The sequence below is a fragment of the Panthera pardus genome, unplaced genomic scaffold (genome assembly GCF_024362965.1).
Source record: "Panthera pardus isolate Hobbes unplaced genomic scaffold, ASM2436296v1 HiC_scaffold_16, whole genome shotgun sequence".
In the NCBI taxonomy this organism is placed as follows: domain Eukaryota; kingdom Metazoa; phylum Chordata; class Mammalia; order Carnivora; family Felidae; genus Panthera; species Panthera pardus.
In genome coordinates this window covers 148864666-148882293 of record NW_026526721.1, presented here as the reverse complement: position 1 = coordinate 148882293, position 17628 = coordinate 148864666, and the positions used below count along the sequence as shown (strand labels likewise).

General features: G+C 43.2%; 1 protein-coding gene and 2 long non-coding RNA genes across 5 annotated transcripts in view; 2 read left to right on the top strand and 1 right to left on the bottom strand.

Annotated features, from left to right (window-relative positions):
• The first annotated feature begins 9436 nt into the window (after positions 1-9436).
• On the top strand, positions 9437-12242 carry LOC109248802 (uncharacterized). The gene is made up of 3 exons (XR_002072265.2): positions 9437-9963; positions 10653-10732; positions 11041-12242. It is a non-coding gene; the product is annotated as an uncharacterized LOC109248802 (long non-coding RNA).
• Positions 12063-13988, bottom strand: LOC109248803 (uncharacterized). Its single transcript, XR_002072266.2, has 2 exons — positions 13819-13988; positions 12063-13184 (listed from the first exon to the last, which is right to left on the bottom strand). It is a non-coding gene; the product is annotated as an uncharacterized LOC109248803 (long non-coding RNA).
• Positions 13989-14619: 631 nt separating this feature from the next.
• The window catches only part of CTNNB1 (catenin beta 1), a 41118-nt gene continuing 38109 nt past the window's right edge, over positions 14620-17628 (top strand). For 2 of the 3 annotated variants that reach the window (XM_053903948.1, XM_053903947.1), the window contains exon 1: positions 14620-14808. The gene's annotated coding sequence lies outside the window, so the exon portion shown is untranslated. The remainder of the gene's footprint in view (positions 14809-17628) is intronic. The other variant, XM_053903946.1, reaches the window with a different exon arrangement.

Here is a 17628-nt window from a genome sequence, read left to right as displayed (position 1 = left end):
AGATGCATATCATTAGCTTCATTAAGGATAGGATCCTAGAAGACTAGGTCAATTATTAACAGTAAGATATATGAAGACATGTTCATTACAGTTCTGTTGAAGTATAATTCACGCACCGTACAATTTCCCTAGTGAGACTGCACATTTCATTGTTTTTTGGGATAGTCAACAAAGCAGTGCACCCATCCCGACAGTCCATTTTAGGAGATTTTCATCACTCCAAAAAGACACCCCACACCCATTAGCAATCATTCCTGATCCCCACCTCAAGCCCCTAGTGCTAAGCAAAAGAGTAGACGGGTGGACCATCCCTCTTGTTCCTAATCTCAGGAACCATCCAGAAAGTCCTATGGGAAAGAATTAGCTCTGGAAAGTCCCCCAGTATCTACACATGCTTGAGGGTCAAGAGTTTAGAGTGCCTTTCTGATCCCCAGGCTCAGCGACTGGCAAATCAAGAAAGAAAAGGAGAGGCCATACCAATTCAATCGAGCCAAGCTAATGAATCTGGCCCGGTGTCACAGTCCAAGAGAAATGTGAGCGTTTGCCTACACAGCTATCCTGAGGGCAGCAGTGGCCTCGGGCACACGAGGCAGAGGTGTGGCCTGTTTCCTTCCTGAACACCAAGGCGATGTCAGGTCACTCCTTACACGGGCCCTGTTTCTCCAAATTCAAGAGTGGGGAAAACAGAGCATTCCCTACATGGGAAGCTGGCGATGCTGGTTGAACCAATTTATACACTTTCTGTAAAAAAAAAGCCACCTTACCTTTCAGGAGAAGAGAAAGGCAAGGGAACACCCAGCTAAGCATGTTAGAAAATCCTTTAGAAATACATTGACAACACTACTAAGAGATTTCTGTCTGACCAAACATTTTTTTTTATTCTTCCACCTGAGGTTTCGAAAAAATCATCTACAAGACCCAAGGTCATTAAATCAATTAAACATATATGCCTGCGTAACTTTGCCGTATAAAAATCTTGGCTACAGTGTGGTGTTATTGAGTTAGGTACATTAAGTAAACACTCATTTGAAGACCTTTTCCACTGGAACGTGAGAATAAGTCAGTGAAAAGAATACATTTTCTGAACATCACATCGGCCCCATTAGGAGAGCTCTGTGATCACATTATTATGTGCTTTGTCTTCAAACAGAGACTTCCCTGTCTTTTTCACCCATAAGCAGAAAAAGTCCTTTCCATGCTCATTATCAGGCTCCCAGAGCCCGTTCTCTCTGATGTGCCTCCCTCCCTCACTTTGGAGCTCTACTTCCTTGAGATCTGTCATTGTCACCTTTATTATAATGGAGTCTTACAATCCCACAGCTAGTGACACTCAGGGGAGGAGTATTCTGATGAGGAGGGTGGGGGTGCCCGGGGAAGATGTCTGTGATGGAAGTTTCCACAGAGGCTACACTGAAAACTCGCAGAGAGAATGGAGGACTGGTAGGGAGATGGGCCTTTCACTACCCAGTTCCCCTCCCCTGGTCTCCTACAAGAAAAGTCAAAAAGGCCCAGAGTATCCACGAAAGAGGATCTTGTGTTATCCTAGTTGCATTATTCTCTCCCCAGGTAAACAAGCAGAATCGTACACAGTTGAGTAAACAGGTCGAGGTGATGTATTTTCTTTGTATCATACGTGAGCAAAGGGAGCTTAACACACCCATGGGAGGAAGGAATGAAAGCTGGTTTCCTTTTCTCACATTCCAGAGAGTGTCTGACTCAATGGTAGGACAGTTAACCAGACCAATAGGACATGATGAGTTTCTTTCATTCTAAGAAGAGAATGTGCCTCCATGGGTGTTACTCAACCAAAAGAAGGTCCGGGGGATCAGGGTGTATGATTCACCCACATTTGGAGGGTAGAATTAGCCTGCAATATCAAAAAAGGCATCAGAAGTGCAAGAGCAATATTTTTAGAAATACACCTAAGAAACGGCCAAACAGGTAGGGCAGCAATAAATCAGAAAAGGTTTAATTCTTCCGGTTTGTCTGCTTTGGCCAAAACAACAGAATTCAATCAAGTTCATGTGCAGATATGATTTGCATGACTTGTTTAGCATTCTACAGATGAATACAGATCAGGTCTATTCATCTATCTATCTATCTGTCCATCTGGGGTTTTTTTGTTTGTTTTTTGTGTTGTTTTTGTTGTTGTTGTTTGTTTGTTTTGTTTTGTTTGTATTTTTCTCCCTAAGAGCGAACTGCCAAGACAAACTAATTTTAAATGTACACCACAATGTGCTGAGTTGCAGAAGGATCCTGCAGATTTAGAAAACTGTTAGTGGCCCTCTCAATCTTTTTCATTATTTTTTTGAACTTGCAATTAAAATCATGCTGCAATCTTAGGAGAGATGGGATCCAATGGCATATGAAAATGGCACATGAGTTGCTCTGCAATTTTGAACAGAACTAAAGAAAAACTGCGGAGTTGTGGGAAAGGAAGAAAACATATGCTTTTTGCAGACATAAAATACGGGCTCAGGAAAATGAAAGATACAGGAAGGCTATTCCAGACAGAGAAATACTGCAGCGGGAAACTCTTCTGCTAATAAGGGTAGTAAAGGCCAAGTGAAGAGGAAAGACAAGAGACCCATAATCACCTGCAAGAGGAAATAGGTTGGGGCAGTGAAATATGACACTTTGCTCAAAGTAACCCAAGGGCAGTTTCAGAGCAGTAGGTGATCCCGGGAGAGATCAGAGTGCAGAAAAGCGCAACAAAGGTAAAAGTTGATGAACGTTCACTAGGATAAATTCCAAATGGATTAAAGATATAATTAAAACTAAAACAACGTGTAAGTGTTATTAGAAAACATGGAATTCTTCCTCTATAATTTAAGATGGAGGAAAGCATTTTACCACGACCAAAGATTCAGTAGACACAAAATAAAGAGTGATTAATTTGTCTACATAAAAATAAAAACTTCTGAATGGCAAAAGAAGAAGAAGAAGAAGAAGAAGAAGAAGAAGAAGAAGAAGAAGAAGAGAAGGAAGAGGAAGAGAGAAGAAAAAAAAAACACCAAACATTTTACAAACCCCATAAAGACAAACAACAAACTGCAAAAACTATTCACACCACAGACAAAGAACTAACCTTCCTATCGATTTTATAGAAATTGAAGAGACCAATAGGCAAAAGATATGACCATCAGTTCATAGAAGTAGAAATAAAAACAGCTCAGATGTATGAAAATATGATCAACTTCATGTACAAGAGAAATGCAAATTCACATTACACTGAGATATCATTTCTAAAATTCCAAATGTTTGATGACCAGTTGTGAGATGGGGTTTTCCCAGAGAGAGATTTTGAGACAAATAGTTTAATGTAAGTAGTTTACTTGGGAGGTGATTGCAGGAAATGTCAGCAGGGAAGTGAGGAGAAGGGAAAGAAGATAGGATAGGGTGTGTTATTAGGCCAATTACCGGGATGGGTATCTGGACCTCAGCTGGGAAACTGTGGGAGACAGTGCAGAACGCACTTCAGAGCTATCCCCTCAATAAGTGACAAAGCTGGGGTGTTTCTCCACCAACTGCCTGGCCACCATTTTTGATGGTGGTTTGTGGGGAATGAACTCTCAGGCATTTCTGCCTTGTCTCCCACACTCACACGGGGGCCAAGCTGGCTTCCTGAAGCCAGTAAAAAGCCCTGGGGCAGAGAGTTGCAGCTGTAGAATAGAGGTGACGGTCTAGAAGGCACGGATGGGGCACAGTAGCATCCTCCTCCTTTGATGCTGCTGCTAGGGAACAGGCACTCTTGTACGTTGCTGGTGAGAATGGAAATTGTTACAACACCTATGGTAACTGACAGTGCCAGTGAGTTGTTGGCCGCCTGGCAATACCTAATACTGATTCTTGTCTCTTGGTGCATGTACCCTTTGACTCAGCAGTCCCACTTCCGGGAATTTATCCTACAGCTAAGACTTGCACATGAAGCAAATAACATACATAGAAGATTATTCATGCTGCACTATTTGCAATAACAAACTCTTGCAAACCACCTAATGTCCATCAGTGGGAAGGGGCTAGTTAACTAAATTAAGGTGCCATGGAATGCCATGCAGCTATAAAAACAAATGAGGCAGGTGGCTCTGTTGGTTAAGCATCTGAGTCTTGATCTCAGCCAGGTCTTGATCTCAGGGTTGTTGAGTTCAAGTCCCGTGTTGGGCTCCACGCTGGGCATGAAGCCTACTTAAAAAAAAAAAAAAAAAAAAAATGAGGCAGTACTCTGAGTACTGATGTGGTGAGATTTCCAAGATAGGTTGGGAAGTAACAAAAGTAAAGGGCAAGAAGATTATACTCTCTTTTCTGTAAGAAGGGAGGTGAAGGGTAAGTAAGCCAAACTCATATTGACTTATATATGCACAGAGAAACTGGCTGGATACAGAAGAAATTAATAACAATGCAAAGGTGAGGGTTGTGGTGGTGGTAACTGGTGAATAGGGTGAAATAGAGATAAAACTGTGAATACATTATTTCATTTGAAAATTAAATTAGAAGTGCCTCTGGATGTGGGTATCTGGGGGATATGGAATTATGTGGCACTTTTTCATCCTATGTTCTATATTTCTGATTTCTTTCCATGTTCTACACGGTGTGTGCATTACTATAGCAGAGATATAATGACTATGTACAAACTAGGGAGATGGACAAAGGTCAAAAATACAATGGAAAAATTTATTGGACTAGGTAAAGAAAAGTTGACTGGCTGTGGCTAAAGGAGGAAAACAATTTACTGGAAGGGTGTGGGATATTTCATAGAATCACCAGGAAGGTAGAAGCAACAGATTCAAAATAAAAGCAGAACCATCAGAGGAACAGACTGTGGCCATGCCCCCACTGGACTGGGTTCCCTCTGCCATCCTTAGGGGAACAGGAAGTCAGACCAGAGGTTTCAACTGAGGCACCAAGATATGACAGCTTGTAGATGTCAGAGCAAGGCGTGAGGCAGGTCACCAGGCAGAAATGCCAAAGCAGATGGCCCAGAACTGGACACAGTGAGGACGTCAAAGGGAGGAGAGACTGAGATCAGAGGCAGACTCTTGAAGAGGACCCTAAGGTTGTGGAGTCCCACTATGCCCAAGAGAGTGATAGAGCATTCTGGTGGGAGAGCTGTCAACAAACCCACAAAAACGCCCATAACAGTGTCACCTTGAAACACTGGCCAGACCCGGACAACAAAAGCCAGTTCATGACAGTAACCTGTCTATGAGGAGATGCCACATTCCTCTTAGCCCTAACACCAGAGGGTCAAAATAAGCAGCTAGGCTGTGGGGAGGACGTAATGGGGAGAGGAACAAGTCAAACTATTCTCTTCATAGTCCTACCTGGGATAGGGAGGATAATTTTTACCTTCCACTGAAGGTAGAAGTATGGACAAACTGAGATTGTGTTTTGCAAGTTAGTGACCGTAGGACTCTGCTGCCTGGAGAAGTCCTAGAAGGTCATGGGCATTCATTTCATGTGCCGTTGAGTGATAATGGCAAAACCACTCCCAAGGAAGAGACTTAAGGGGGTGTTGGGTGGGGTGGACAGCAATAGAGTTGCTTATAGGAGTGCCTGCCCCTGCAGTGACAGTAGTGTAGAAAACAGTAAATCTTCTGTAGCTACATTCACCTGCTCCCATTTCAAAGTCCCAAGCAGAAGTATCTGATTGGCTGAGACCTTGTGCACATGCTCCAGCTGCCATGTTGCTCAGAATACTCTACCCAATGAATTGGACAAATTTAGGAAAGGTGGATGGGGTTGATATACGTGCACTCTAATGGGAGGTTCTGCATTCACTTTTGATGGGTATTACACCCTGCTAAGTGCCAGAGGAGGAGGGAGGACGGGATTCCAAGAAGAGTAAAAGAGACCCTTCCCTCAGTGGAGTCCCACTACATTATAGCAACTACGACACAAAAGTATCTCCCTTTCATCTAGAACCTTACGGTTTAAGAAGCGCTTTAATGTGTGTTGCATTTGTTCTTGACAACACAATGAGAAAACTCTCTAAGGCCCAATGTGGTGGTGCCTGGCAAGTGGTAAGTATTCGGTAAATGTTTGTTAAATGAATGAGCAAAGGAATGAGTTGGGCAAGGAAGAGTTAAATCCAGTGGTAAAAGTACAGGCTTTGCAGTTGGTCAGTCTAGTTCAGCCCCATCCAATGGAACTTACCATGGATGTGGCTCTTTCTGCTGTGCAATATGGTAGCCAGATACGCTTACTGAGCGCTCGAAATGTGCCAATGAGACCGGGGAATTGAATGTTAATTGTCTTTAATTATAATTTAGTTCAACGTCAATTAAAATGGCCACAGGCATCTAATGGCTACTGTACCAGACAACACGGGTCTAGAGTTCTAATTCCAGTTCTGTTTATCTCGCTTGTAATCTGAGCAAACTCTTTAGTTTCCCTAAATCACAGTTTCTCCAAATGTGAAACCGGGAAAAGAGTGGTCCCCTACTTAACCATTCGTGATGGTTAAAAGAAGTCTTATATGTGAAAAGGTGAAGTTCACTAGGCTGCAAAAGGCAAAGCTTCATAGCCGGCAGCAACTCAACAAATGGAAGCCACCATTTAGATTCCTGACTGCCACTGCAGAGGAGATGCCAAGACTCAGGGGGATTAGGGAGCTTTGTTCAGGTTACATGGCAAATTCGCCGCAGACTAGGGTTTGCGTCTCCTGTTTTCCCTACCACGGTGGCTTCCTCACTACCAGCTTAAACGAGAGCCCCAAAACCCGTTTGGGCAGTAAGAATTGTCTGTGTGTTCAAAAATGTCTTCCCTATAGGTTTGTGATTAGTATTCACATTCACGTCGATCCCGCCGGGATTAATAAAACAGAAATTTGTTTGAAAGCATTACTGACTTTATAGGAGTGTCTTGTCATTGTGCAGAGTCTCAATCAACACATACTAAAAGTACAGCTATTATCATGTGAGCTACATCAGGATCTTTGGACATGGAAAAGGCATCCTCATCCTCTTTGTTGCAAAGGTTAACACCTTGTTAAAACAAGAGTTAAAGAATGGAAAGATACAGGAGACGCGCACACAAAAGAGTTAAGTATCAAGAGAAAAGGGTGATGCAAGAGATTCCGTCAACCAGTATATATTCCCGGTACTTGTGCTAGAAACATGAATGGCAGTTTTTACCAAAGAGGGTTTATTTAAAGTCAGTTAATAGAAAAGATCAATGAGTAATTCCCTAAAGGACTCTGCAATCATCAGCAACTATAATAAATAAAGCTCTGAGTTTAGTTTTCAAAAATGAATTGCACCCATTCAAGTGGGGTGAAATAATGCTTTAAAGCCGATTATGGGAAAGATTTCAGACTTTTAATGACTGGTCCTGAGTGGATGAATATAACCCAGAAGGTGCACATGAGGACCCATTGGGATGAAAAAATAAAATACTTCAACTTCTATATTTACTTTCTTTCTTAAAAAAAAAAAAAAGAAGCCAAGTTTCACTGATATTTCATGCAAGCATTGAGAGCAGTACATATGTATAATTTAAATAAATACACATCTAGAGGGTGCATACTCTAAATTATTTTACTAAGAAGACTACACAATGCAAAATCTTTCAAAATGTTTGTTTTAGAAGACAATCAGCTCAGGATCACGCTAGTTAATCAATACTGATGATCAATTACTGATTGGTAAAAACAAGTCAAAAACCGAATCTTAGCTATATTAGTTAGCTTTTCCTATGTAACAAAATACCCCAAAACGAGTTGGCTTTCAGCAACAACCATTTTTTTATTGTTCTGAACCTGCAGAGTCTCACTTGCACTGCAATCTAAGAAAACGGGTTCCAAAAACTAAGAGTCCTGTGAGGAAGGGCTGGAAGACCAGGGATTATTATGCTGTGAAAAATGAACATGAATAGGAAAGAGAAATATGTGTGTTAGACATTTACTATCTTGGTTTCTTATGGCTTAGATTTGAATACAACTTATAGTGGAAAGAAAAATATTTTGAATGGACAACTGGTTGAAGCAACAGAAATTAAAGCATTTTTTTTCCTTTTCCCTAATTGATTTCAAGATGACGATTTTATAGAACTACATGATTTCAGAGAGTTACATTTGTGTGAACGACACAGTCAGCTGACATCAAAATAACTGGAAAATCCTGGAGGAGATGTATACATTACACACTTGTCGACTTTTCTCATTTTTACCAAGAAATTGGCCATTTCCTGCTCCTCATTTTTAAAGAGGACCAAGGGTCTTTGTTTCTTTTTCTTTCCCCCTACCAACTCAAATTCTCCAATTGTAAATTCAAAATACGAGCAGATTTGAAGATGGATTATGAAGAATGAAGCCTTGGTATAAACAAAAGAAAGATGGAGTAAAACGCACGTCCGTCACCACATGAGAAATGGTATGACAAATGTGCGGTACCTCTGCATCAGATGTTAGTGACAAGTACCACTTGTCCACCCGAAAGAAATATAGGAAATAAAATCCATTTTGAAGAAAACTTGTGCATGTGTACAGTCCCTTCTGGGTACAGCTGAAACAGTGTTCTGTTAGAATAATTTCGTATCTTATCCTAGAACTAAAATGTCTGCAAGGTTAAATCAAAATGCTGTAGAATGCTATGCGATATTTAAGAAATAATCTCATTTGTAATAGGATTTAGAATTGAAATTTAACACAATACATTTTAATAACCAATAACCTTGGGTATTTAGACCACGATAAAATGTATACTTTTAACAAACAACGAACCGAGGCTACAGTGAAAACAAGAATGTCATTTTATTCAGTGGCATAACTGGAAGAAAAGTCAGAAAGGACTATACCCTTACTCAAAGAGAATTTTTTTAGTCAGGTAGTTAAAAAAAAAAAATCAATCTCTCTGTTCCTCCACTTTTCGAGGCCCAAAGTTATTTTTTGCTGAGTGGTGCAAAACAGAAAATGGACATTTGCTTCTGGCATTGTGACCTTCTCCAGGCCCCTGTCCGAGCTGCCCCGATGCAGTGTATTTCTGGCATATACTTGTGATATAATCTGCCACCATTCTCCATAAATGTTCAACTTGACAGCAAGTGAGAGGGAAAAAAAAGTCTCTTTTGCATCAGTGAAGAGTGTTACACTACTACAAACACATTTCTCTCTTTTAAAAGATATATATGATTTTTTAGAAAGATTAATTCAGATGGGCAACTCCTCAACACAGTTATTTTTCTTCTGGCTATACACATTAATCCATCTAATTTTTGTTTTAAAACCAATAGGGCTCTTAAATATTATAAACGATCTCTAATTCTTAAAAAGAAATGTATAGCCGGTCCATACGTTTTCCAACTAAGACACAGCATAAAACCTCCATCTCTGTACATAGACACTAATACACGTACACACCCGATCCAACTCCACACTTATCCACTGATGACTAAACCATCTGAGATGGCTTGATGGGGGACGGGGGGGGAAGAGGCTGGAGAGGATTTTATTTTTTACAATAGGCATGCAAAATATTTACTGAACAAGACATTTTGCTCTGTCTTTTGCTTTAGTGTGTGGGGGGAATCATAATTGTATTTAGACTTTATATGGCACGGGTTACTCAGTTCACAGCAGAGGCACCTGCAGCAAATTAATTTGTTGTAGCACATTAATTATCTCATAGCTTCTATTTAGGCTGCAGCTGTTGCTATTATGTTAATAATATTTTTTATCACCACTGTATACAACAGGTTATGGAAATAATAGAAATATCTCTCTTTTTGGCTTCCCCCCCTGTCGTTTCCATTTTTCTATGTCAGAAGGAAAGACTGAAAGAAATTTAGGCAAATTAAGCCCCAAAGCGCACTATAATTTTCTATTTCTGAACCGATTTGTAAGAGAATGGGTAACTGAAATTAGCAAAGAATCACCCCACACAAAGATGGCGCGTGCAGAATTTGTGAAAGCGAAAAAGAAGACGAAGGAGAAGCAAAAGAGGGACGGAACACTGCAGTGCTGGGGTGGTGAGTGTTTGGATGGGGGCGGGGAAAATGCTGCAGTTTTCATGAAATAATAAGGTGGGGGAAAAGAGGCATACAAAGAGTAGGTTTTTCATTGTTTGTAAAATATAAACACAGATGAATTCTGTCTTTGGTTTGTTCATGCTTTTCACTCTGCACAGCAGGGATGTTCTTAAGAAGTTGCCCTCTGCGAAATTTCACTAAATGGGAACCGTGGACCCTGCATGATGGGATTATAATCACACCAGCCACTCCTTTTACATAATTTTTTGTTTAAGATCCAGTAAGACTCCCTGTTTTTAACATATATAAAGCAATAGACACGTATGTGTCGATAAACTGAGAGTTTGCGTCCCCAATAGCCCAGTGCAGGCTAAAACAAAAAAAAAACCGGTGATATCACATCTACAAATCTCAATGGATTCAAAAACAATATGAAAATTTTTAGCTGACAAGAACATGTCTGCTGCCTGCAGTCCCTGCAATAGCTCACCATGTTGCCTACTAACCGAAAGATCAAAAATTATCGATTTCATGGCGCTGCGTGCTCTGGAAAGAAAAGCTACTTTAAAATTTGCATTGTTTAAGAAATGAGTTAAAAGAAAAGAATCATTTTTTCCTGAACACTTTGGAATGTGAAAATGGCTTATTTTAATCTTATCCATGATTTACTATAATTCTATTATTTTTAGCAGCTGGAGTCCAGAAATGATTTTTTTCGATGAATTTAGGATTTTGCCGCAGTATACATCTGCAGTCCCAGAATCCTCTGGTAAGTTAATCCTTCTTGCGATGGGAAACGCCTTTAACCTTCTTGTGAATGAAATATCTGCAACCATTTTGAAATTTTTAATACAGAAGTGTGTGTGTGTGTGTGTGTGTGTGTGTGTGTGTCTGTCTGTCTATGTTGGGGGGGGGGGTATGTCTCCAAAGCGTGATTTCTTTGCAGCGCAGCGGTAGGTATTTGTCTTAATTCTTAGAAACATACACCTTTGTGTTCTTTGAATATCACGGATGATATCTCCATTGCTTTTCCTTCCCACTTTCTATGGTAGCCATTAAATGTATGTACTTCCTTAGTATGGCAAGGACTGTTGTGTCAAACCAAGGAAGGCCTCGAGAACGCTAACTCCAAGCAGGAACCGTGTTCCTGGCATCACTGAAGCCGCCATGATCGTAGCTACCACTGCTGCTGCCACGGCCACCACCATGGCCACCGCCTCCCACCACCTTCACAGCCCCCTCCCTCATCCCGCAGCGCACCAGATGCAAGCTTTCCACGGTGGCTCTCCGCCGAATTTGCCCAGTGGGTTCCTAGATTACTTCTGTGTGCGAGAATAGCCAACCATGTAGCCTGACAAGAGGTATTTACAACTACTTAGCCTGTTCAGCTGGAAAGAAATCAAAAGATAACACTGAACCCTGAGATGATGTATTGCGAATCAAAAGTCCCAATCCATAAATAGCGCACTTGATGAGCTGCTAAATGAAAACCTGATCTGATTATTGCCCAGCGTTTTCACGTTGTTCAGAAAGAAATATTTTTAACACACCTTCTTAAGAATTGGGACTGTTTATAAATGCAGGGAATATTATTTAGTCTTACCTTTCTGCTGGGAGAGGTTTCTTCTCAAGGAGGTTCGGATATAGAGTCCAGAGGAGACCACACCCTCGTTACACAGTTCTTATTTTCTACTGTTTCTGCTTACTTGTAAGTAGGACTGATTAACAGCTATAATTATACATTAATTTAAGGGACCTAATCAAAAGAAGCCGGCCACTCATTTCCCTCTCTCTAAAGGAAACTCATTGTCATAGTGCTCAATAAATGTTTAATTAATGGATTTGATAGTTAACTATCCAAAAAGTGAATGGGCCTTCTTTACAGTGCTGCCTTGATTAATGTTTCTGTTGGAAGTGCACAAACACGCGGGGCATTTCTTTCTTTGCCTAAGGTGATTCAGAATCATGTGTTTTAGTGAAGGGATGCTTTCCATTCAGAATCCATGTAATCACTGCTTGATGTGCCAATGGTCTAATATCATGACAAGTAATACTTCCTCTGTTAAACCAGCTGGAGACACTTGGTTTCTAGGCACAGAGCCTGAAATTTGGAACCATTTGTCTTTTGCAGCTTTTTTTTTTTTTTTTTTTTTCTGTTTAATGCAGTCTTTTGCATTAAAATGGATTAATTCATGTCAAACCCAAATGGCTGGCTCTAGAAGAAGGTGTAAAAAGATAACCAAATGTTTTTTATGAAACATATTGCCCAAGGCCCATTTTGAAAAATCATTTTTACAAAAGCACTTATCTCACCAACTCATCAGGTATTTTGATGCTTGTATTTCTTATTGGTTTAATGGTAGCATTTGTCTTTATTGCAGAGAAGTTATTCATCTCATATGTTTGGTGAGACAAGTGGAACAATTTCTGTTTTTTGAGAGAAGAAAATAAAAATTCTGAGCAATCTGTTAAATTCAACTAATATTTTTAAATGCTAGTCACACAGTAATTCTTCAGTACACTTAAATTTGATAGGAAACAGTTTACTGCATTGTTGCAAATTTTACATTTCCTTTAATGACATGGTGTTTACCTAAAATATTAGCAGGGATTTAAAAATCTTAATTCCAAATTTGGATTAAGATATCTAAATTATAGAAAATGTTTCAATTATTTTTGTATCTGAATAAAGAAATACAAACATAGAAGAGTTTTTATCCTTTAGAGGTTCTAATGGTGCAAATATCTCTAAACCAGTTTTAACAGAGTGCCTTATTGAGGAAAAAAACAAAACAAAACCAGTCCCCCTCCACAGGGAATATACAAAAAGGAAACATCCATGAAAAATTGCTCAAATATTGATTAATCAGTCATCTGATTTTAAATGTATGACTCTAATCGAATCAACTGTATATTCTTTAATAGTTTTTATGAGGATTAAAATTGGGGGTCAGTGCCTGGAAACGCTATTTACACTCTGAGTTTACATGAGAAACACTGCTTTGATGAAATACCTTTTTTAGTTTAATTTGTTCGAATTCTGACTGGCCGAGTTAATCACCACCATCGGCTATATTTAATTCTATAGAATTACTTGCGCAGATAAAAATGAGAAAGTAATTCTAGACAATGGATCTCACCGAACATCGTCTCAGTGTGTGTACTTTTTCCACTGGTATGGTCATAGCAGTTAAACGTTACCGCTGTATGTAGTAAAATACCTTTAAGACGGGGGGCGGGGGGGGGGGGGGAAGAATTATTTAAAGAACATGTTGGCCCTGAGCATTAGCTTGCCTAAAACTACATATCCTACTCCATGAGTGAATAAGTAGGTTTCCTGCCCATACCTATGTATAAAGACCTATTGTTTGCATTCATTAATTACAGGGGTAAAAGACCCAAGACAACTTTCACTGTTGCTTTTTGCACTCTCCATTGTTTTGGAGGAAAAATAAGCATAAAATAATAGACCAGAGAAACTGAATCAATCATGATTGTTTCAGCTTTGATAAACAAATGCCTATCTTGCTGGGTGGCAATCGAGACATTTCCAAGGGAAAGGAAGACCCAATTTTAGCCTGCTGATACGAATTAGAAAATGTTTTTGAGGAATCGAAAATTAGTTTTCAAAAATCACAAGCTGCCTAATTGATTACTCCTTCCATAAACATTACTTGATTTCTCAAAAAAGTAATACCTTAGAAATGCATTTCCTCCAAAGAAACATGCTCACAAATAAATCTATTGATAGTAGTACTGTGGAACCAGATAAAAATGGAATCCATCAGAATTAACCTAATTGACAGGGTTCTAGAGCTAATCCATTTCCATCAGTCATTTGTTCACAGCGCTTACTCCTAAAGACTTGTTGAATTGCGGACTGGGCGCCCATCCTGAGTTCACAGCCTTCGGGAGGAGGGATCGCAGGCGGCCCGGCCCGGTGTTTCACTTCCAAATTCAGGCTGAGCAACCGGTCGGGACGCGGGATCCGCGACCCGGACAGTGGGGGGGGGGGGGGGGGGGGGAAGGGGGGTGCTTTGGGGCGATGTGCGGCTCGCAGACGAGCCGAGTCCTGCGGGGAGAATGAGGCCCAGACCGCAAAGACCACGGAAGCCCTAAACCGCTGGAGTTCCTCGACTCGACAGCGGGGCGGCTGCGGCGGCGGCCGGCAGCTCCGGGAGCTGGCGGGCCGCGACCTCAGGGCCCGCGCCGCCCCCCGCCCCCCGCCCCCCGCCCCCCGAGGGCCGGAGCCCAGAGGCCGCCTTCCGCGGGCAGCGGGAAGCTTGCGGCAAGCCCGCGTCGGCTCTCCCGGTCGGGGCCCGAGCGGGGGCGGGGGCGCCGGGCTCCGGACAGTAGAGGCTCCGGGTGCCGCCCTCCCTCCATCCCCGGGCCTCCCCGCCTCGGACCACAGCGCCCTAGCGAGCCGCCCCCCAGGCCCGCACCGCGGGCCAGCCTCGGGTCCCTCTCCGGGGAGCGGCCGGGGAGTGCGCGGGCGCCCCGCCCCGGCCCCGGGCGGTCGGACGACGGCGGGCGCCGGGCGGCGCGGGGACTACTTTCCGCCGCTCTCTCGCGCCCCGCCCCTTGTCCTCGCGCGGCGGAACGCTCCGCGCTGCGCCGGTGGCGGCAGGATACAGCGGCCACTGCGCGACTTATAAGAGCTCCTTGTGCGGCGCCATTTTAAGCCTCTCGGTCTGTGGCAGCCGCGCTAGCCCGGCCCTAGGAACGGAGAGCGAGGGGAGGCGGAGACGGAGGAAGGTCCGAGGAGCAGCTCCGGTCCCCGCCGAGCCGCAACAGCAGGCCGAGGACGGTCGGACTCCAGCGGCGGGAGGAGCCTGTTCCCCTGAGGTGCTTGGGCGCTCCTTTCCTTACCCTTCCGGGGCTGCTCCCGCTCCGTCTTCGGAGCCAAACTTCGTCGCGGGCGCGCGGTCCCGGCGGCGGCTGGGAACCGGGCCCGGCGCGGCGCGGAGGCCCGGGGTGGGGAGCGGGGGGGCGCGGGCTGGGGGCGCCGAGGAGGCGGCGGGGGCGGGCCGCGCCCGGGGGGCGGAGGGCGGCGGCCGGGCCCGGGTTCCGGTAGCGCTGCTCCTCGGGGGGCCCCCGGGGCGCCGCTGGAGGGGAGGGGGCGACGCGAGGGCGCGTCCGGGAGCTCGATGGCCGGCGGGGGCGGGCGGGGGGGGAGGCTGTGGTTTCCGTCCGGGGCTCCGGCCGCGGCCGAGTTTGGGGGAGGGACCCTGCGCCTCGGGATGCTCCGGGCCGGGGTGGGGGGCGGGGTGGGGACGGAGGGTGGGGGTGCTCCGCCTTCCCAGCCCCAGCGGGGAGTTGGGGTACGGGTGCTGGGCCTGGGACGCCACCCTGGGTCCCATCTGCCGGGCCGATAGGGCCAGGAGACTTTCTGTTCAGATTCCCTCTTTCCGTTTCTCGAGAACGAATTAAGAGGATCCTTAAAGAGAATTGTTAGTATTTTTTTTTTTTTTTTTTTTTTTAATGCCCTGCTTCTGTGAGTTTGGCACTGGTTCTTGTTTAGATCCGAGCAACTTTAAACCTTAGAGGAACCAACCTACTAGTGCAGACGGTGCGATGCGTCAGTAGGGCTTGCACAAATAAACCCATGTCCTGCACCTACATTTTCTTGTACCGTGCAGGTGAGTGGAAACGGCGTGCAATGTGCTGAGGGTCTTGGATTTACGGCGGTGGGTGTGAGACCCTTGTAAAAATAGGGGCGGGGGCCAGGGCGACTGGCTTTTACCGTTTCTTATCAAGCGAGCCGCGGGATTCAGCTTCTGACTGCTTGGAGGAGGATCTTGGTAGAAATGATGTGTTCAAATACTTTTATGGCAGCTAAACGTGATTTTTGGAGCACGTTTTCTTTTCAGCGGAGGGAATTTTTCCCTCGCTACAAAATTGGCCAAATGAAATTCAAAGTGTTGCAACTGCTTTCAGTGTTTTGTCTCGGGAGAGGATTTTGAACAGAGACTTTCTCGAAGTTGTCGAAGCCAGCTTCTGAATCCGCGAAACTTGAAAGCTTTGGCAGTTGGGTGTAGTTGTTGCCTTGGTTTTCTGTTCCCTTTCGGAGGGAGCATTGTCTCCATACTTTGTATCTTCCAGACATCTGTGGTCTCCCCTCCCCCCTGAGTTTGTGAGTGGTGAATGAAGAGAGACTGGCCTGCTGGTATGCAGAGGTCGGCAAAAGGAAATCGAGGAGTGGTTTTAGTGAAATGAGAGCTTTGTGTCGTGAATAGTGGTGGCTTAGACTAGACATCAACTTGAAGAGACGGCTATCCTTTGATAAAGTCTAGGCTGCTGTTTCTCAGATCGTTGGAGTTATAAAGCATTCTGTGTGGAATTTAGGAAGCCATTTCATTACTGTGAGTTGCTGAACATTCAGTACCTTCAGATATTCTTCATGTGAACTTGTCTTCGTCCTACCAAATAGTCGACATGCCTTGAAATGTATTTACATAATGCTACTGTTAAGTATCCGCTTAGATTAGTGACCTAAACTACTTTGGAGGCTTTGTTTTGGCTCTAAACAGGCTGCTGCAGTATTTATTTTACATTCGCAGTTAAACCCACAGAAATCTCTGGATTTAAAAAAAAGTACCATTATGGTTACTTGAGAATATCATTTCACAAAATTTGCTCAGTTTGCACCAGTATTCATTACTTTGACCTAGTCTTTGTTCTGAAGGCCATGTACAAGGACAAGGCCCTAAAGTGATTGCAACAGTAACTTGAAAAACTTGCAGAAGACTGTTGTATAGGATTAAAGGAATGCTGAGACTATTCAAGTCTGAAGTCCTTGAGGGGGAAATGAAATGCACTAGGAAGTTTAGTATAGCATGCAACTTAGAGTCCTTGTGGAGCCCTAGGCTTGAGATTCTTCTCCCAGAGGTTGGGGAACAGTCGTTTGAAAGAGTTTCCAGGGAAAATGAAGTTTTAAGAATAAGGTGGTTAATGAAAAAGTAAAACCACTGTTTTTTACCACTGTGCAAGTGTCAAGAAGCATTCAAAAGTTTTCTTTTTTTGAACCAATTGTTGTTATCTGACTACTGTCTTTGCCAAGAGTATTATGTAGAGTGTAGAGTAAGTATTACACTTCTCAAACTGAATTGAGCTTCCTATTATTACTAGTCAGGCCTAGAGTAAAAATTCTTCATATAAATAAAGTCTTGTGTGCTTGTTTTCAGAGAGATACTTCCCAAAGGGAAGGGAAGACATGAATGAAGTAGGCCAGTTTCTCTAAGGGTATTTGAAGGTGTAGCACTTAGGAAAACTGTCTGCAGATACCCGTCTTTATTGTTTGGAGGGTGGGAAGAAGAGCGTAAATATTGAAACTGGGGAGGTGGGTAATTCAGAAGTTTGAGTATCTTTTTTATAGTTTTAACAAGCGGTGAAATTAAAACTCCAGAAATGGACTAAGTATATTTAGCCAAGTGAAACTTTTGTGTTATTGAAATGAAAGAATGTATCTGTTCAGTTACAACAAGATTTTGTTTCTCTTTCATGGTTTACTAGTTGCTGATAATCAGGAATTGCAGATGAGTAGGTGGTGAATTTTAAGTTTGTACTTAGAGCTTGGTGGGAAGTGTGCTTGATCGCTAACCCAGGACGGAAGGGGTGAATGCCTTTTAGAGTAGGACACACTTTTTCAGTACCCGCAACTGTTGT